The sequence below is a fragment of the Hordeum vulgare genome, chromosome 5H (assembly GCF_904849725.1).
Source record: "Hordeum vulgare subsp. vulgare chromosome 5H, MorexV3_pseudomolecules_assembly, whole genome shotgun sequence".
Lineage (NCBI taxonomy): Eukaryota > Viridiplantae > Streptophyta > Magnoliopsida > Poales > Poaceae > Hordeum > Hordeum vulgare.
The window spans coordinates 370,717,296-370,737,641 of NC_058522.1; positions in this window are offsets into that span (position 1 = coordinate 370,717,296).

The window sequence follows — 20,346 nt, forward strand, 5'->3', positions numbered from 1 at the left end:
CCTTTGCCTTGGTTCTCAAGTTCCTTGCGTATCTTCTGTTACGGAAAAAATCTTTCCGAATGTTTTATTCCGTTTGGACTCTGTTTAATATTCTTCTCTGAAAAGGGTCAAAAAACGGAAAAATAGGAACTGACACTTGGCACTGAGTTAATAGTTTAGTCCCAAAAAAGATATAAAATAGCATAATCATGCATACAAAACATCCAAAGTTGACAAGATAATAGCATGGAACCATAAAAAATTATAGATACGTTGGAGACGTATCAAGCATGAACAAGCTTAACTCCTGCTCGTCCTCGAGTAGGGAAGTGATAAAGACTGAATGTTTTATGTGGAATGCTACCTAACATATTTGTCCTTTGTAACTTCTTTCTTGTGACATGAATGTTCATATCCGTAAGTTTCAAAACAATAGTTTTCTACTGACATGAAAACAATAATATTTCAAGCAAACTAGCAAGGTAATCATGAACTTTCGAAATAACAAGGCCAAAGAAAGTTATCCCTACAAAATCATATAGTCTGGCTATGCTCCATCATCCCCACACAACGAATTTAAATCATGCACAACCCCGGTATTGGCCAAGTAATTGTTTCCGCACTCTTACTTTCTCAAACCTTTTCAACTCTCACGCAATACATGAGCGTGAGCCATGGATATAGCACTATAGATGGAATAGAGTGTGGTGGAGGTTGTGAGGAAAAAAGGAGGAGATGGTCACATTGACTCGGCATATCAACGGGCTATGGAGATGCCCATCAATAGATATCAATGTGAATGAGTAGGGATTACCATGCAACGGATGCACTAAGAGCTATAATTGTTTGAAAGCTCAAAAAGAGAACTAGTGGGTGTGCACCCAACTTGCTTGCTCACGAAGACCTAGGGCAATTTTGAGGAAGCCCATCATTGGAATATACAAGGCAAGTTATATAATGGAAATTCCCACTAGTATATGGAAGTGTCAAAACAAGAGACTCTCAATCATGAAGAACATGGTGCTATAGTGAAGGACAAGTGTGGAAAAAGATAGTAGCATTGTCCCTTCTCTCTTTTTCTCTCTCTTATTTTGTTTGGGCTCTTCGGCCTCTTTTCATTTTTTTTTGGTGGGCATATTTGGCCTCTTTTTTTATTCCTCACATGGGACAATGCTCTAATAATGATGATCATCACACTTTTATTTACTCACAACTCAATACTTAGGACAATGATGACTCTATAGGAAATGCCTCCGGAAGTGTAGCGGGATGTGCAACGATCTAGCTTAGCGTATGACATTAAAACATCTCGCTAGCTATCTTACGATGATGCAATGGCAATATGAAAGTGACGGCACAAGTCATGAGACGGAACGGTGGGAGTTGCATGGCAATATATCTCGGAATGGCTATGAAAATGCCATAGTATGTAGGTATGGTGGCTGTTTTGAGGAAGGTAAATGGTGGGTTTGTGCACCGGCGAAAGTTGTGCGGCACTAGAGAAGCTAGCAATGCTGGAAGGTGAAAGTGCATCTATACCATGGACTCACATTAGTCATGAACAACTCATATACTTATTGCGAAAGTTTTATTTGTAATCGAAACAAAGTGCTAAACGCATACTCCTAGGGGAAGGGTTGGTAGGTGTTAACCATCGCGCGATCCCGACCGCAACACAAAGGATGACAATCAATAAATCAATTATGCTCCGACTTCCTAACATATCGGTTCACCATACGTACATGCTACGGGGATCACAAACCTCAACACAAGTAATTTCTAGATTCACAACACCCTACTAACATAACTCTAATATCACCAAATCCATATCTCAAAACTAATTGAGAGGAATCAAACTTCTGTTTACTAATCAATGCACATGAATATGGAAGTTTTATTATATCCTCTTTGGATGCCTATCATCTTTAGGACTCTTTCATGGCACACGCCAACTACCAAGTTACTCAGAGAGAGCACTCTCAAAAAGATATAAGTGAAGATCGAGAGTTTTTATTTCTCGAAAATATGACACTGCCGTGCTCTAAAAATATCTAAGTGAAGCACTAGAGCAAAGTTATCTAGCTCAAAAGATATAAGTGAAGCACATGCGAGCTAAATTGCCTAACTCAAAAGATATAAGTGAAGCTCAATGAGTATTCTAGCAAAATCACGATGAGTGCATGTCTCTCTCAAGAGGTGTGCAACAAGGATGATTGTGACACAACAAAAAGAAAAGATTCCTATAATACACGACGCTCCAAGCAAAACACATATCATGTGGTGAATAAAAATATAGCTCCAAGTAACGTTGCCGATGGATTGAAGACGAAAGAGGGGATGCCTTCCCGGGGCATCCCCAAGCTTAGGCTTTTTGGTGTCCTTGAATTTGGCTTGGGATGCCTTGGGCATCCCCAATCTTGAGCTCTTTCCACTCTTTATCCCATTGTCCATGAGAACATCACCCAAAACTTGAAAACTTCACAACACAAAACTTAAACAGAAACTCGTGATATCATTAGCATAAGAAAAGAAACCACCACCTCTTTAGGTGCTGTAGCAAAATTGATTTCTATTTATATAGGTGTTATATTACTATATTCTCACTTTTCCATAGCTAGTACCCCCCCCCCCCGATAGTATCCATAATTTCATCAGAATAAGCAATCAACACAACAAAACAGAATCTGTCAAAAATAGACCAGTCTGTAGCAATTTGTATACTTCGTATACTTCTGGTTTCTAAAAAATTCTGAAAAACTACGACAATTAGGTAAATTGACATATCAACCAGAAGCAAAAAGAATCAACTCAAAATATCTTTCTGGATAATAATTAAAAATAATTTCGTGAGCGCAAAGTTTCTGTGTTTTTCAGCACGATCAAATAACCATCACCAATACTAGTGATAAAGGTTTTACTTGGCTCAAACACAAAAAGAAACACTAAAAACACAATCATAATAGAATTATGATGGTGCATACACAACAAAACAGAAAGAAAAAAATCAAAGATAAATTCATTGGATTGCCTCCCAACATGCGCTATTGTTTAACGCCCTTAATTAGCTAGGCATAAGGCGATAGAATCAAGTGTCGTCATCTTTGGTGCTCAAACCATAAGTAGCCCTCATCATGGATTCATAAGGTAATCTTATTTTTGTTCTAGGAAAGTGTTCCATGCCCTTCTTTAATGGAAATTGAAATCTAATATTCCCTTCCTTCATATTGATGATAGCACCAATAGTCCTAAGGAAAGGTCTACCAAGAATGATGGGACATGTCAGATTGCAATCAATATCAAGCACAATGAAATCCATGGGTACATAGTTCCTATTTGCAATAATAAGAACATCATTGATCCTTCCCATAGGTTTCTTAACAGTAGAATCCGCAAGATGCAAATTAAGAGAGCACTCATCAATCTCATTGAAGCCTAGAACATCACATAAAGACTTCGGAATGGCGGAAACACTAGCACCCAAATCACACAAAGCATTGCATTCATAGTTTTTAATCTTGATTTTGATAGTAGGTTCCCACTCATCCTGAATTTTTCTAGGAATAGATACTTCCAACTCAAGCTCCTCTTCAAGAGATTTCATCATAGCACCAACGATATGATCGCTGAAGGCTTTATTTTGGCTATAAGCATGTGGAGAGTTTAGCATGGATTGCATCAAGGAAATACATTCAATCAAAGAGAAACTATCATAATTGTATTCCTTGAAATCCAAATTAGTAATTGCATCACTACTCAAAGTTTTGATATCCTCTACTCCACTTTCAATGCTTTTAGCATCAAGGTAGATAGGCTCTGAATCATTGGGGCATTTTTCAACCAAAGTGGATTCATATCCAGCCCCATCATCATTAGGTTTGACATTAGAAAACAAGGATTCAATGGGAGTCACACCAAGCACTTTAAGATCTTCGTGATTCTCATCACATATTTCAGGTTTAGCAGCCATTTTATTGACTAAGGTAGCCTGTTTATCAGAAATCTGGCATACCAATTTTTCAAGACGAGCAAACTGAGAATTTAACGAAAGGAATTCTTTGGCCATATCATCAACTTCTTTATTCATAAAAGCCATAAAAGAATTTTGCTCCCTTAGTTCTCTACGATAGTAACTATTATGATCAAACTGTGTAGACATGAAGCCTTTAACACTAGTTTCAATCTCTTCCAACCTTTTATAGTAAGCGTCATAATCATTTGGTTGGGCCATACAGGTCTTAGCTGGCAGACAAGCACTCAAGCGAACAGAAAGGAAGCGGAAAGAAAAGGGCGAACGAAAAAGGCAAATATTTTTGTAATTTTTTTCCAGAAGTGGGGGAGAGGAAAACGAGAGGCAAAAGACAAAAAAGTAAATGCAAGAGATGAGTTTGCGATAGTTACTTGGATAAGCTTCACTTAGAATAATCCCCGGTGCCAGAAATTGACACGTTGAAGGGAGACTATTCTTGACTTGATACTCCCCGGCAACGGTGCCAGAAATGCTTCTTGCTACCTCTTGAGCTTGCGTTGGTTTTTCCCTTGAAGAGGAAAGGGTGATGCAGCACAGTAGCAGTAAGTATTTCCCTCAGTTTGAGAACCATGGTATCAATCCAGTAGGAGTATCAAGACAACTCACCAATGTACCTATGCAAAAACAAACAAACTTGCGCCCAACGCTATAAAGGGGTTGTCAATCCCTTCATGATTAATTGCAAGGTGAGATCTGAAGGTGGAAAGTGCAACAAAGTAAAAGTGTAGAGCTGAAAATATGATGTGAAGTAGACCCGGGGGCCATAGTGTTCACTAGAGGCTTCTCTCATGATAGCAAGTATTACCGTGGGTGAACGAATTATTGTCGAGCAATTGATAGAACCGCGCAAAGTCATGATGATATCTAAGGCAATGATCATACATATAGGCATCACGTCCGAGACAAGTAGACCGACACAGTCTGCATCTACTACTATTACTCCACACATCGACCGCTATCCAGCATGCATCTAGTGTATTGAGTTCATAACAAACAGAGTAACGCCTTAAGCAAGATGACAAGATGTAGAGGGATAAATTCATGCAATAGATATAAACCCCATCTTTTTACCCTTGATGGCAACAATACGATGCGTGCCTCGCTACCCCTTCTGTCACTGGATGAGGACAACGCACGGTATGAACCCAAAACCAAGCACTTCTCCCATTGCAGCAATTATAGATCAAGTTGGCCAAACGAAACCCACAATTCCAAGAGAATTACAAGGATACGAAATCATGCATATAAGAGATCAGAGTAGACTCAAATAATATTCATAGATAATCTGATCATAAATCCACAATTCATCGGATCTTGACAAACACACCGCAAAATAAGGTTACATCGGATAGATCTCCATGAAGATCATGGAGAACTTTGTATTGAACATACAAGAGAGAGAAGAAGCCATCTAGCTACTAGCTATGGACCCGAAGGTCTGTGGTGAACTACTCATGCATCATCGGAGAGGCAATGGTGTTGATAAAGAAGCCCTCCGTGTCCGAATCCCCCCTCTGGCAAGGCACGAGAACGGCCCCCAGATGGGATCTTGCGGAGACAGAAGCTTGCGGCGGCGGAAAAGTATTTCCGTGGCTCTCTTTGGCAGTTTTGGATTTTTAGGGAATTTATAGGCGGAAGAAGTAGGGCGAAGGAGCAACGGGGGGACCACAAGCCTGGTAGGCGCCCCCCCAGGCCGCGGATAGGGGGCTTGTGGCCTCCCCCGGATTCCTTTGCCTTGGTTCTCAAGTTCCCTACGTATCTTCTGTTACGGAAAAAATCTTTCCGAAGGTTTTATTCGGTTTGGACTCCGTTTAATATTCTTATCTGAAAATGGTCAAAAACACGGAAAAAACAGGAACTGGCACTTGGCAGTGAGTTAATATGTTAGTCCCAAAAAGATATAAAATAGCATAACCATGCATACAAAACATCCAAAGTTGACAAGATAATAGCATGGAACCATCAAAAATTATAGATACGTTGGAGACGTATCAGTCGCTTGTGAACTCGCCGGTACCATCGGTTGCCTCTGTTAGTGTTTGGGCTGATCCCCGTAGTAGCTAGTACTAGAGGGGTCGAACCCCTATGGGTTCAGACCCCCCTCCTAGCATAGTGGCAACAGAGCCACAGCGCCCCGGGTTCGATCCCCCCTGCGGCGATTTAAAAACCCCATTTTTGCTACTTGTGTAGCAAGGCACTGACAGTGGGCCCAGTGGCCCACATGTCATACACTAAGGGGCCTGGCTCACTGCTAGTGGGACCCCCTGCATATTTTTTGTGTTGTTTATGTGTGCTGTAGGAAATTTCCATATTTGGAATTATCCGTATATGGACATTCTATTTTGGACAGTTTCCCATCTGTGTCACATTTGACACATAGTGCATTAGAATTGTGAGGGATTTTTCATTTGAGTTTTGTGTCTGTTTTCTCCATAGGAATATACAGGTGTGATATATGGTTTTGGGGTAGAAACCCCAAGCAATTTAATGGTGGTGTTGGATTTCACGTTTGAGAAAGTTTGCAAAACTTCTATTTTGTGGTGATGTGGCATTTTGTGAATTTTATTGTATTTTATCTAGGCATGCTTTGGTGTAAGTGTCAACATGAAAGTGCTAGTGTTTTGTGGGTACTAGGTCTTGGTAATTTTGTTTGCCATGGTAATCTTGTAGATGAGTGGATTCCTTGTTTTTTAGCAACTAAGAAAATATTGCAGATTCCCATGCTAGAATTTTTCAAAGTGTTGGAGACTATTATTTTCTTCCCATGTTGTGATGATGGTTCCCATGGATATGTTGCTCCTTAGAGTTTGTTTATATGACATGATTTTTTCTTCTTGATATCCTCTACAATTTGGTGCCTCAACTTTGTCAATAGGGTCTTGCATCATAGATTTATTCACTGTCAAAGTAGCTATGCAGATGGAAATTGCACCTAGTCCAAATCTGTGTTTGTCACTAGGTCTGATATTATCTAGCTAATTTCTTGCCATGTTAGATTGGTTCTATTAAGTAATTTGTGAGGATTTATCCCAAGCTTAGTGGTAGTGTTTTGTAGTATATGTTGTACTCTATCACCTTGCTAAGTTTCATGCCATGAGGTTTGATGTAGCATAGTATTTTGTTGTTGTCAATGTGCTTCATGTTATAAACTGCCACTGAAAATATATGATTTTCACTAAGTCCTGAACTGTTATAATTATTTCCATGTTTAGAGCTTGGTAGCCACTGATTCTTGCACCTAGTGATTTATCTATTGGTTAGGTGTTGTTGTATTGTTTGATAGCTTAAATTTCATGTCTTGGTTGAAACCATTAGTTGGCTGTAGCTACTAAATTTCTTTTGATCGAAGTGGTATGTTGATGTTAATGGACAGGTTGCTTGCTATTTTGTTTTGGGCTTTATGTGAGATATGCTTGATGGAGTTGCATGATTCTTAGGTCTATTCCACCTAGAATTTTGCGCCCAATACAACGGCGTCCTTGGAATGCCAAGTGAATGCCCATAGCCTCTGGTATATTGCTGGTTGTCTCCGATGCCGTCTGTATCTTGTTTTGTAGTTTCCCATAGTTCGGTAACTCGGTTCACGATGTTCTTCAGATGTTTTTGTACCGTTTTCTCGCGATGCATCCATTTATTCCATATTCATGCATGTATCAATAAGTTAACTTGAGGTTCTGTCCAGAATGTAAATAACTTAAATAATGCATGAAAGATGACTAGTATAGCAATGCCATGCTTCTTTCTTGCCACACACATGCATCATATTGTTTGTAGAATTATACTTGTTGTGTGTTTATAGGATGCTTATTTCTTTTGGGTAGTAACGAGTGCGGAGAACAAGTACGAGGATTCCGTTGAGTACGTTCAGGAAGAGCAAGAGTAGTTCCAATCTGAAGATCCAACAAGCAAGGTGATTATGATCTGATAATGTTTCTAATATTGTTATGCCTAGATGAATCGTTTCAATAGTTATTAATCGCTGCCTACCACCTGAATATTAAGCCTCCAAAAATTTCCATGAACTCCTCTAACCCTTCACCTCCTAACATATATTGATTGGCTAAGTTAGTGCTTGCTCAACCATCTTATATCTTTGCTAGATGCAGGTGCAAGATGGTCCATGTAATAACATGGGAAATTTGATTATCATCTTATTTAATGATATTTAATTAATGCACCTATATACTTGGTAAAAGGTGGAAGGCCTGGACTTATGCCCGGTGATTTGTTCCGCTTTTTCCGCCCTAGTTTCTGCTACCGGTGTTTTATTCCATAATTGAGCGCTCCTAACATGTTCGAGGTTGTTATGGGGACCCACTTGGTAAATCATTTACTCTTAAAGCTTGTCTGGCAAGACCCGACTTTGATACTACATTTTCTAATAAGTTATAATGAAAGCATAGGGAATATCTACCCCGAGGATAACTTAATCAAACCCCGGGCCAGTGCTCTTCATGAGTCTTCGTCCAAACTAGAGCACTGTGCGCAGCCAACCGAGGCAACTTGGGTGATTTCTATCAGGACACTGTATGCGTGGCTTATCCGGCGTGTCCTGAGACTGAGATACGCGACTCTTCTCGGGGTCGTCGCCACGTCGGTTGGTGTTGCTGGACTTGTTCTTACCTTAACGATATATCTTGTGCATCGGGATTCCGGTGAGACTTTGGGTTATCTCAAAGTTGAGGTTTTCCACTAAGGAATCTAAGGAGATCATGAGTTTCATGATCGAGGATTTCTATGCAGGTTGTGGTAATTTGTGATGGATTAGTTGGAGCACTCGTGCAGGGCTAAATCATTTAGAAAGTCGTGCCCGCGGTTAAGTGGAAAACATGGAAACTTTCTTTAACATCCTGTAACTTACATAAAAACCTGCCAACTGTGTGCGTAACCGTGACTGTTTCCTTCAAAACTCCTTCTCTGATCGAGAACACGGTGGGGTTATGACTGATGTAAGTAGGTGTTCAGGATCACTTAGTGATTATTCTTAGTCCACCACTGTCAAGCGTAGACCACTCAAATTACTTGTTGTTCTCGTAAGTTAGCCACCATAAATGCTTAGTGTTGCTGCAAACTCAAAAACACGCCCCATCCTCACCTAATAACTTGGTTAGACTCGCTATCATGGTCATGAGATTGCTGAGTCCTTGTGGCTCACAGATTACTACAACCACCCCATAGGTACATGTGTAACAGATCTAGATGCTTTCAATGCTAACAACTTAAGTGGGAGTTTGTTGAGGGCAGTGGTCGTATATACGTGACGTACTCCGACGACTAGAGTACCTTGGTCGTATCCTAGGCCTAGCAAAGTGGGAACATTTCTATTTTGTTGTTTATCTTGTCCATAGTCGGACCCTGCCTTATGAATGCTTGAATAAATGTTGAGTGGATTTGTAATTTATTATGTGGCGAGTGTAAGCCAACTCATAAACTCATCCCTTATTGTATGCAATGCAATGATTTGAGGCCTCACCCCCAAATAAGGAAAGTGTCGCATCTTGGACATTACACTGTCAAGGAGTACAAGAGTGATCCGGGACTGGATCACTATACAGCTGTCAAAATTATCCATATTAACTAGAATACTAAGGAAATGTTTCTCGATTATGGTGGTGATAAAAGAGTTCGTCGTAAAGGGTTACGTCGATGCAATCTTTGACATCAATCCGCATGACTCTGGCTAGCAAACCCTATTCGTATAGTGAATCAGTCATTTGGAATAGTTCCAAGTGAAGCGTGGTAGCAACATCTAGAGTATGACATAGAGATTTGTAAAGTACACACGGATCTGAATGCTGCAGACTAGTTGACTAAAACCTCTCTCACAAGCAAAACATGATCAAAAACCAGAACTTATTTGGTGTTAATCACATGGTGATGTGTACTAGATTATTAACTCTAGTGCAAGTGGGAGACTCTTGAAAATATGACCAAGAGGCAATAATAAATTAGTTATTATCATATTTCCTTGTTCATGATAATCGTTTATTATCCATGCTATAATTGTATTCAATGGAAACTCAAATACATGTCTGGATACATAGATAACACCATGTCCCTAGTGAGCCTCTACTAGACTAGCTAGTTGATCAAAGATGGTTAAGGTTTCCTAACCATAGACATGAGTTGTGATTTGATAACGGGGTCACATCATTAGGAGAATGATGTGATGGACAAGACCCAATCGTAAGCATAGCATCGGATCATATTATTTTATTGCTACTGCTTTATCCATGTCAATGTATCTGTTCCTATAACCATGAGATGATGCAACTCCCCGACACCGGAGGAATGCCTTGTCTGTATCAAACGTCACAAACTAACTGGGTGACTATAAAGATGCTCTACAGGTATCTCCGAGGGTGTCTGTGGAGTTGGCATGGATCAAGACTGGGATTTGTCACTTCATATGACAGAGAGGTATCTCGGGGCCCAGTCAGTAATGCAACTCACAATAAGCTTGCAATCAATGTGGCTAAGGAATTAGTCATGGGATCTTGTATTACGGAACGGGTAAATAGACTTGCCGATAATGATATTGAACTTGGTATGGAGGTACCGATGATCGAATCTCGGGCAAGTAACATACCGCTGAACAAAGGGAACTGCATACATGATTGATTGAATCCTTGACATCATGGTTCGACTGATGAATATCTTCGTGGAATATGTAGGAACCAATATGGGCATCCAAGTCCCTCTATTGGTTATTGACCGGAGAGGTGTCTCTATCATATCTACATGATTCTCGAACCCATAGGGTCCGCACGCTTAACATTCGGTGACGCTAGATTAGTATTGGGATATGTACGTTGGTGAACGAATGTTGTTCAGAGTCCCGGATGAGATCTTGGACGTCACAAGGAGCTCCGAAATGGTCCGGAGGTAAATATTTATATATGGGAAGTCATATTCTGGCTACCGGAAAAGTTTCTGTTTTTATCGGTATTATATGAGGAAGCTTCTAGAAGGTTCCAGAGGGTTGCGGTTGAGTTTGTAAGGGTCCTTACATCCCCTAGGAAGTTGATGGGATGTGATGGGGCGTCCAAGACTTGTTGGGACAGCCCCCAAGGGCCCATGCGGCTAGGGGCTAGGAAACCCCCAAAGGGGAAGGCACCTAGGAGGTGCCTTGGGTAGGGAGGACTCGTCACTCTTGGCCGCCGCCCCTCCCTTGGAGGAGGGGTTAGGTCTGCGCCCCCTACCGCCCCTTTCTTCCTATAAATAGTGGAGGGGAGGGGAGGGCCGAACAAAACAAGTCATCTCCTCTAACGACTAAGATGCGTCCCTTTCCTTATTTGGGGGCGAGGCGTCAAAAGGGAAAGAGGCGCATCTACGCGTTTCGCAAGCGAGATAATCATAACAATACAATAACTGAAAGATTGACAAGTAGGGCATACACTTGCCATCTGATAAGAACATAGTCATACAGTCATACAGTCACACTTTATTTAGAACATGTAATGGTCCAGCTACGGACAAGATAAATAGAAAAACTATGATATCCCACATGTTGGCTCCACGATCACGACCACGGCCTCTAGTCCTCTGGATAAGTCACGTACAGCCTACCGCTGTCCTCATCGAACTCCCACTTCAGCAGGTTGTCATCGGGAGCTCCTGCATCAGGGGTACCTGTTCCTGTGGGTGTTTGTAGTAAACAGTGAGCCACGAGGAGTCAGCAATCCTATGACCTTGGTATCAAATCTAACTGAGTTAATGGGTGAGGAAGGTTAAGTGTATGGGTTTGCAGCAACCTAAGCTTATATGGTGGCTATCTTACGATGAACAGAGTTATCATATGGTGGCCTACGCAAGACGGTGAAGACTAGGTTGATCACTAAGTGATCCTGAATACCTACTTACGTCAAGCATAACCCCACCGTGTTCTTGATCAAAAAAGGAGCTCTGAAGGAGACAATCATGGTTACGCACTCAGTTGGCAGTTTTATTTGAATTACTTTAAGTTGTCTACAAACGGATGTTAACAAAATATCCATATTTTCCACATAACTGCGGGCACGGCTTTCCGAAAGATTAAACCCTGCAGGGGTGCTCCAATTAATCCATCACAACTTACCACATGCCGCATAGTAATCCTCTACCACGAAACTCATGATCTCGTCGGATTCCTTAGAGGAAAACCTCACCTCTGAGAAGACTCAAAGTTTCACCGGAATCCCAATGCGAAAGATATCTCATAAAAGTAAAACTAATCCAGCAAGGCCACCCGTCGTGTCGACGAACCCGATAGGAGTCATGTATCTCGTTCTCAGGACACGACGGATGGGCAGGACGTCGGGTTGGCTAAACCCTGAGTGGCCAGGGGGCGCCGGACATCGCCCAGTTTGGACCAACATTCGTGAGGAGCACTGGCCCGGGTTGTTGATTAATTCCTCGGGGTAGCTATTCCCGATGCTTTTTATTAAGTTGTTAACAAGTTAACACCAAAGTTGGGTCTGGCTGGAAAAGCTTTAATCAAAAACGAATTATCAAGGGGGTCCCCATAACAACCCCGAACATGTTAGGAGCGCTCAGTTATGGAATAAAACACCGGTAGACGAAACTAAGGTGGCAACAACGGAACAAATCACCAGACAAAAGGCTAGGCCTTCCGTTATTTACCAAGTATATAGGTGCATTAATTAACTAACAGATAATATGACGATATCAAATTGCCCATGTTATCACATGGACCAGCTGGCACGTGCAACTAGCAACGCTATCAATTAGTGGTTGAGCAAGCCTACTTAGCCTAACAATATTTGCTAGGAGGGAAGGTGTTTGAGGTTTCATGGCAAAGTTTGATGGCATATATATCATGTGGTAGGCAGCAGAGATGTAACGAAGGATAAGTAACACTAAGCATAACAAAGCTAGAATAGATGTAAAGGTCATGATCATCTTGCCTGTGATTTCTTCAGACTGGAACTGCTCTTGTTCTTCCTGCACGAACTCTCCGGAATCCACTTACTCGCTCTCCGTTCCCGATGCTACCCAAATTAAAATAACAGCAAATAAACACCAACAAAACATAATGCAACAATCAATATGATGCATGTGTGATGAAGAGGGCATGCATCACTAATCTAGTCACTTTCATGTGCATTAGTTGAGTTGTTTATATTCTGGACAGAACCTCATGTTAAGTTATGTTGACATGCATGAACATGGCAGAATCATATGCATCACGAGAAAATGATGCAAAAACCTATAAAGAACATCGTGAACGGAGTTTCGGTTCAACCGGAAACTTCAAAACAAGTTACGATTGTCTATGGATACAAAACAACAACAGACATAATTATATGGGCACTCACTGGTGAACCCAGGTTACCATTTGAACAAGCACCAAATTCCAAGTGGGGTGGTGTTCAAGAACACCCAAAACCATCAACCATAGCTCACACAAGCTCAAAACCAGTTTGACACACAATCTGTTTTTAACAGCATCATATCACTTTGACCACAAGATCTATAGAAGCTGCAGCCCTCTAATTAATTCAAACAAGACATAAACTGAAGCCAACCAACAGCATTACAACCTCTAACAAGTAGCTAAGGCAAAGGGGTCACACGTCAAAAGATATACAGCCCCAAACTTGGACAAAACATCACAGATTGGGACTTAGTGAAAATTACAGATTTTCACCCGCAGCTTATGCTCTGAAGCATTTTGGCAGCCTCCAAAAGGATGTCTACAGGAGGTATCTGGGCATGACATTTGATAGAGAGCTAAACAAACATACCAACAAACAAACATTAGTTTGTTGCTTGGACTAATTCCCAACAGGAAAGCAAATACACTCATGACAACAGTGCAAGAAAATAACATCAGATCACCAGACTTAGTGAAAATTATAGCTTTTCACAATCTATCATTTGCAGTCAATTGCCCACTTTGACAAGGTGTAAATCTAACATGCAAATACCTATTAACAAAATATTGGCCCCAAGTTGTAGAGGGGTTCACCCACTACCATTTCTACCATGTTGCAGCCTCAAAAGAACAACCCCCCACTTGGTACCAAGCTCAAAACAGGGCATGACATCTAAGCTTCAACACTTAGGGAAAATGCTAAGGCACTGAGGAATCAACTGGCATAAAAAATTAAAGGTGCCGCAGCGGGGAATCAAACCCACGCCCATGTGCACTTCATGCACACACGCTACCGCTAGGCTATGCCTTCGAGTCTCAACAGAGGAGGGGGGCGTTGCCCTTTTGGACAGAACCTCACTAACTCTGACGCTACCGCGGTGAACGGAACAGGGGTGGCACACCGGCGGCCACCCTGGCGTCTATCGGGCAAGATAACCTCCGTCGAGGGATGCGGGGTCCCTGGGGGATCCATTCCCGGGGATAACTCGCTGGGAGGTATCCCACGACGGCGACGCGACGGGGCTGCTCCATTGGGCCAAGCAAAGCTCGACACCGGCGATGAACACGCGCTAAAGGAGATCCTATGCGCAGGGGAAAGGAAGAGGAGGAGGTGGCGCTTACCCTGGGTGTCTCGGAAACGATCTCGACGCCGAGAAGAGGATGAAGGGGCGGAGCGGCCTGCGACGACCCGCTGCTCTGCTCCGGCGATGGCGACGTGGAGGAGACGCCGGGGAGGGGGAGCAGCCTTGCTAGCGACGGGAATGGAACGAGGATGCCTCCTGCATCCTCGTTCCCATCCTGGTCTCCACGGGGAACTACCGGCGATGAGGGGAAACGCCGGCGACGATTGTGGACTCTCTTTGAATCCTACTGAACCCTCTCTGCTTTGTGTGGATCTCACCTAGCAGAGGGAAATGAAGGAGGGGAAAAGAGGTGGCGACAGGGAGAAGGAACCCTAGGAAGGCACGCACGCTGAGGGGGCTTAATAGGTGACGGGGCTAACGGCCTCGACGTCCGTGAGCCACGGCGACGCTCCCTCTCTCACGCACCACTGACAGAAAGCAGACATGGAGAGAACAGCGTCAGGGAGAAGAAAGGAGAGGGAGATGGGTTGCGCTAGAGGAGAAGAGGAGATGGGCCTTACAGTGAAACTGGGCCAACTCTCTCTCTCTCTCTGCTGCTAAAAAAATAAACACATCCATATCCTTTTCAAGGACAACCCGTTTGAAAAGACATAGAACCAGGACAAGAAAGGGGGTTATGGAAAGGTAAAATATATTTTGGAAAAACACCATGAGCCCCCTATTTATAAAAATAGGTGGGGCAATTTTGAGCAAAGCAAAATACATTGGTTTTAATAGATATTGGCCCCGTTTTAAATATAAAAACAAAGGAAGAATAATTCCAATAGGTGAGTGTTGTCACCCACAAATATTTAAATAGTTTTTCAAAGATGTTGAACATTTTTAATGGGCCAAACAGAAACTTAAAATATGCCTCAAGTTAGAAAGGAGAGAGGGGTTTATTTGGTCCATGATGCAACTAAGATTTTGAAGGTTATTTGTTGCACCCACACCACACTCCACAAGAACATCACAAGACACGTGCAACCACATCACCAGGGTGGCACAACACCAAGAACAAGACTAAGCAAAAGGAACAAGCAAGATATGCATGATGCATGAGATGCACATGAAATGATAAACCATACTCCACTCCATAACATTGTCTCAACATGGTTGCCACATATGGAAAACCTTACAAAAGGGGAAAGAAAGCACATGGGCTATTACATCTACCTTGAGGCAGCCCTCTCCCTCCCATTTCTCCTATTCTTCCTCGTTCGTAGTTTCGGGGGCGCTTGTCAACTCCCTATTGGGATTGCTCCACCACCATCTCCACCATGCCATTATGTTGGTTGATGTTACATCTACTTCTCCTTCCTCTCTTGATGGATAAATAAGGAGGAGACGTCATCGAGCCGCACGTGTGCTGAATGCGAAGGTGCCATCCATTTGGCGCTAGATCGGGACGGGTCATGATTAGATCGTGAAGACGTACAACTATATCAACCGTGTTATATACGCTTCCGCTTAGCGATCTACAAGGGTAAGTAGATGCACTCCCCCTCTCGTAGATGTTGATATCCATAGATTGATCTTGGTGAGTGTAGGAACTTTTTTGTTTCCCATGGGACCTTCCCCAATAGTATGCACCATTGTGAAAGTTCATTGCTTCGAAGCACCTCATGATGATCGGGTGTGATGGACTCTTCGTTCACATACAACGGGTGTAGGTCAGTTTTTGCACATGAAAATACTTGGGTTAAACTTGACGATCCTAGCATGTACATTCATGTCCTCGGAACATAGGAGACCAGGAGGCCAAACATGACTCATATAGTTGATATGATCAACATGGAGATGCTCACCATTGAAACCACCCATCTCACATGATGATCGGACATGGGTTGGTGAATTTGGCTCATGTAACACTTAGAAAACTTCAGGGAAGCTGATTTAAGTGGGAGTTCATTAGTAATTTGATTAACTAAACCAATCAGCATGAACAAAGTCTAAATGTCTTTGCAAATTATGTTGTAGATCAATAGCTTGTGTTGTAGCTCCCATGTATTTTGATATGTTCCTAGAGAAAACTAAGTTGAAAGATGATGGTAGCTATTATGCGGGTTGGTCCGTAATATGACGATTGTCCTCATTGCTGCGCGGAAGGCTTATGTCCTTGATGCACCGCTCGGTTTGACACCCCTCAAGCATCATCGATGGACGTTGTGAATGTCTACGAAACATGTTCTAGTGACTACTTGATAGTTTAGTGCACCATGCTTTACGACTTAAAAATTGAGGCTCCAAAGATGTTTTGAACTCCACAGAGCATATGAGATATTCCAAGAGCTGAATTTGGTATTTCAGGCTCATGACCATGCTGAGAGGTATGAGACGTCTTACAAGTTCTTTGCCTGTAAGATGCAGGGAGAATAGCTCAGTTAGTGAGCATGTGCTCAGAATGTCTAGGTGCAACCATCGCTTCAATCAAGTGGGAGTCAATCTTTGAGATAAGACAGTGATTCACAAAGCTTTCCAGCCACTACCATTAAGCTACTTGAGCTTTCTGATAAACTATGACATGCAAGGGATGGAGAAGATGATCCCTGAGCTATTCGCGATGTTTTACACCGCGGAGGTAGAAACCAAGAAGGAACATCAAGTGTTGATGGTTCATAAGACCAGTAGTTTTAAGAAGGGCAAGGGAAAGAAGGGAAACTTAAAGAATGGAAAGCTAGTTGCTTCTCTAGTGAAGAAACCCAAGGGTGGATCCAAACTCGAGACTAAGTGCTTCTATTGTAAGGCGAACGATCACTAGAAGTGGAACTGCCCCAAATACTTAGAAGATAAGAAGGCTGGTAATGTCAACAAAGTTTATTTGATATACATGTTATTGATGTGTACCTTACTAGTGCTCGTAGTTGCCCATGGGTATTTGATAGTTGCTAATATTAGTAACTCAAAACTGGATCAACGGAATAAACGAGACTGGCTAACAACGAGGTGATGATGCACTTTAGAAGTGCCTCTAAGGTTGATGTGATCACCATCGGCACACTCACTCTACCTTCGGGATTAGTGTTAAACCTAAATAAATGTTATTTGGTGCATGCGTTAAGCGTGAACATTATATTGATCTTGTTTATTGCTAGATGATTATTCATTTAAGTATGAGAATAATGGTTGTTCTGTTTACATGAATAATATATTTTATGACCATGCACCCAATATGAGTGGTTTATTGGATCTCATTTGTAATGACACGCATGTTCATATTGATGCCAAAAGATGCAAAGTGAAAGATGATAGTACCACATACTTGTGGCACCGTTGCTTAGGTCATATTGGTGTAAAGCGCATGAAGAAACTCCATGATGATGGATCTTTGGACTTACAAGATTTAGAATCGCTTGAGACATGCGAACCATGCCTCATGGGCAAGATGACTAAGATCCCGTTTTCCGGTATGATGGAGCAGGCAAGTGACTTATTGGAAATAATACATATTGATGTATGCAGTCCAGTGAGTGTTTAAGAATGTTGTGGATATCGTTAGTTTCTTACCTGCACAGATGATTTGAGTAGATAATGGTATATTTACTTGATGAAACACACGTGTGAAGTTTTGAAAAGTTCAAGCAATTTCAGAGTGAAGTATCTTCACAAGGAGACAAAATGTCTATGATATGATCGTGCAGGTGAATATCTGAGTTACGAGTTTGGTATGCATTTAAGACAATTTGGAAATTCTTTCAAAACTCATGCCACGTGGAAAACCTCATTGTAATGGTGTGTCCGAACATCGTACATGTACTCTATTGGACATGTTCCATTCTATGTTTTCTCTTATTGATTTTCCACTATCGTTTTGGGGTTATGCATTAGAAACAACTACAATCACTTTAAATAGGGCACCATATAATTCCTTTGGAACGACACCATATGAATTATGGTTTAGCCAGAAACCTCAGTTGTTGTTTCTTAGAGTTCGGGAATGCAACACTTATGTGTGATAAGCTCGAACTCAAAGCGGATAAGTGCATCTTCATAAGATACTCTAAAGCAACAATCATGTATACCTTCTATCATATATCCAAAGGCAAGGTTTTTGTTTACAAGACTGGATCATTTTGATAGAAGGAGGTTTTCTCGAAAGATGTGAGTGGGAGGAAGGTTGAACTTTATAAGGTTATCGAACCTTCACTTGAATTGGAAAGTAGTGCAACACAGAAATGTCTTCATGTGATGCGTACACCACTTGAAGAGGAAGCTAATGATGATGATCATAAAACTTTGGATCAAGTTAATACCGAACCTCGTAGGTCGACAAGGACATGTACTGCCCCAAGTGGTATGGTGATCCTGTCTTGGAAGTCATGTTGTTAGACAACGATGAGCCTACGAACTATGAGGAAGCGATGATGGGCCCGGATTCCGACAAATGCCTAGAGGCCATAAAATCCGAGATAGGATCGTTGTATGAAAACCAAGTATGAAGTTTTTGTTTGCGTGTCATAACATGAGTTTTGCCTCTGTAATAATTATGTTTTTGTGTTTAAATTAGTGTTTGTATCAAGTAAAGCCTTTGGGATGGCTTGGATAATAGTAGAATTGATGCAGTGCAAAAACAGAAACTTTAGCGTGCAGTGCAAAATTTCTCTGATTTTACTGAAACATATTTTTGGTTTGAGTTTCTTACATAGTGTTTATATACAAATTCCTCAGGGCTTCATAATTATTCTGAATTTTTGCAGTTACATAAGTATGGTACTTAACTATATCACTAGAGACTGTTGTGTTTTAGAAAGATTCTTGTTTTTGCTTGGGTAGTTTCCTTATTTTGATGATGCCACGGATTATATCAGTGGGTATAAGTCATGGAGAAGTTATAATACATTACCTTATGAAATAATAAAATTTGAATAAATTTATAACAGTAAAAAAGTATTTTATATGTTTATTATACTAACGGATCTCACGAAGTTTTTGTTGAGTTTTATGTGCTGAAGTTTTCAAGTTTTAGGTGTTATCGCGATGGATGAAGGAATAAGGAGCGACAAGAGCCTAAGCTTGGGGATTCCAAAGGCACCCTAACATAATATTCGATGGAAGACACAAGCGTCTAATCTTGGGATGCCCCGGAAGGCATCCTCTCTTTTGTCTCAATCCATCAGTATGTCACTTGGAGCTACATTTTTTTCATCACATGATATGAGTTTCGCTTGGAGCATCCTTTGCTTTAGTTTGCTTTTTTGTTTTAGTTTTCTACTATCATCATTCTCTCAGTATACCCACTTGAGAAAGACACACGATCACCATAATTTATTAGAATACTCTTTGTGCTTCAGTTATATCTTTTGAACTTAGGAGTTATTCTAGTACTTCACTAATATCTTTTAGAGAACGGTGGCGGGCCTTCGAGATGCGCCGGCAGCATGATGATGCAGCCCAGGAGAAGTAGAGTAGGACAATGCATGATGCCAAGGAGCCGTGGGAGAGCACCGTCTCGTGAGGTGGAGGCGGTCGATGAGCGGCGCCTGGAGGCCGGGTCCCGTACTCGTCACGTGGAGGAGCACCCCGCCCTCCGTGAGGAGAAGCTCATGGCGCATGAGGATGTGGCCTTTGAGTTCGAGCAACAATTCTCTACCTGCAAGGAGAATCTCGCCAAGAGGAAGGAGGTCATTGCTGGACGGGAGGCTGACATGGCCATCTGAGAGCGAGAGGCTGGTGAGACAACCTCTGACCAGGAGGCAGAGCGCGAGCTCCTGATGTTCCTGGAGATCCAGGTCCTTCCCGACAGGTCCTCCCTCGAGTCCGCGCGTGACAAGGTGAAAGCACATATGCTCCCTAGGTGCTTTTAATAATTCATGACATAATACATTTTATCTTGGACTAAC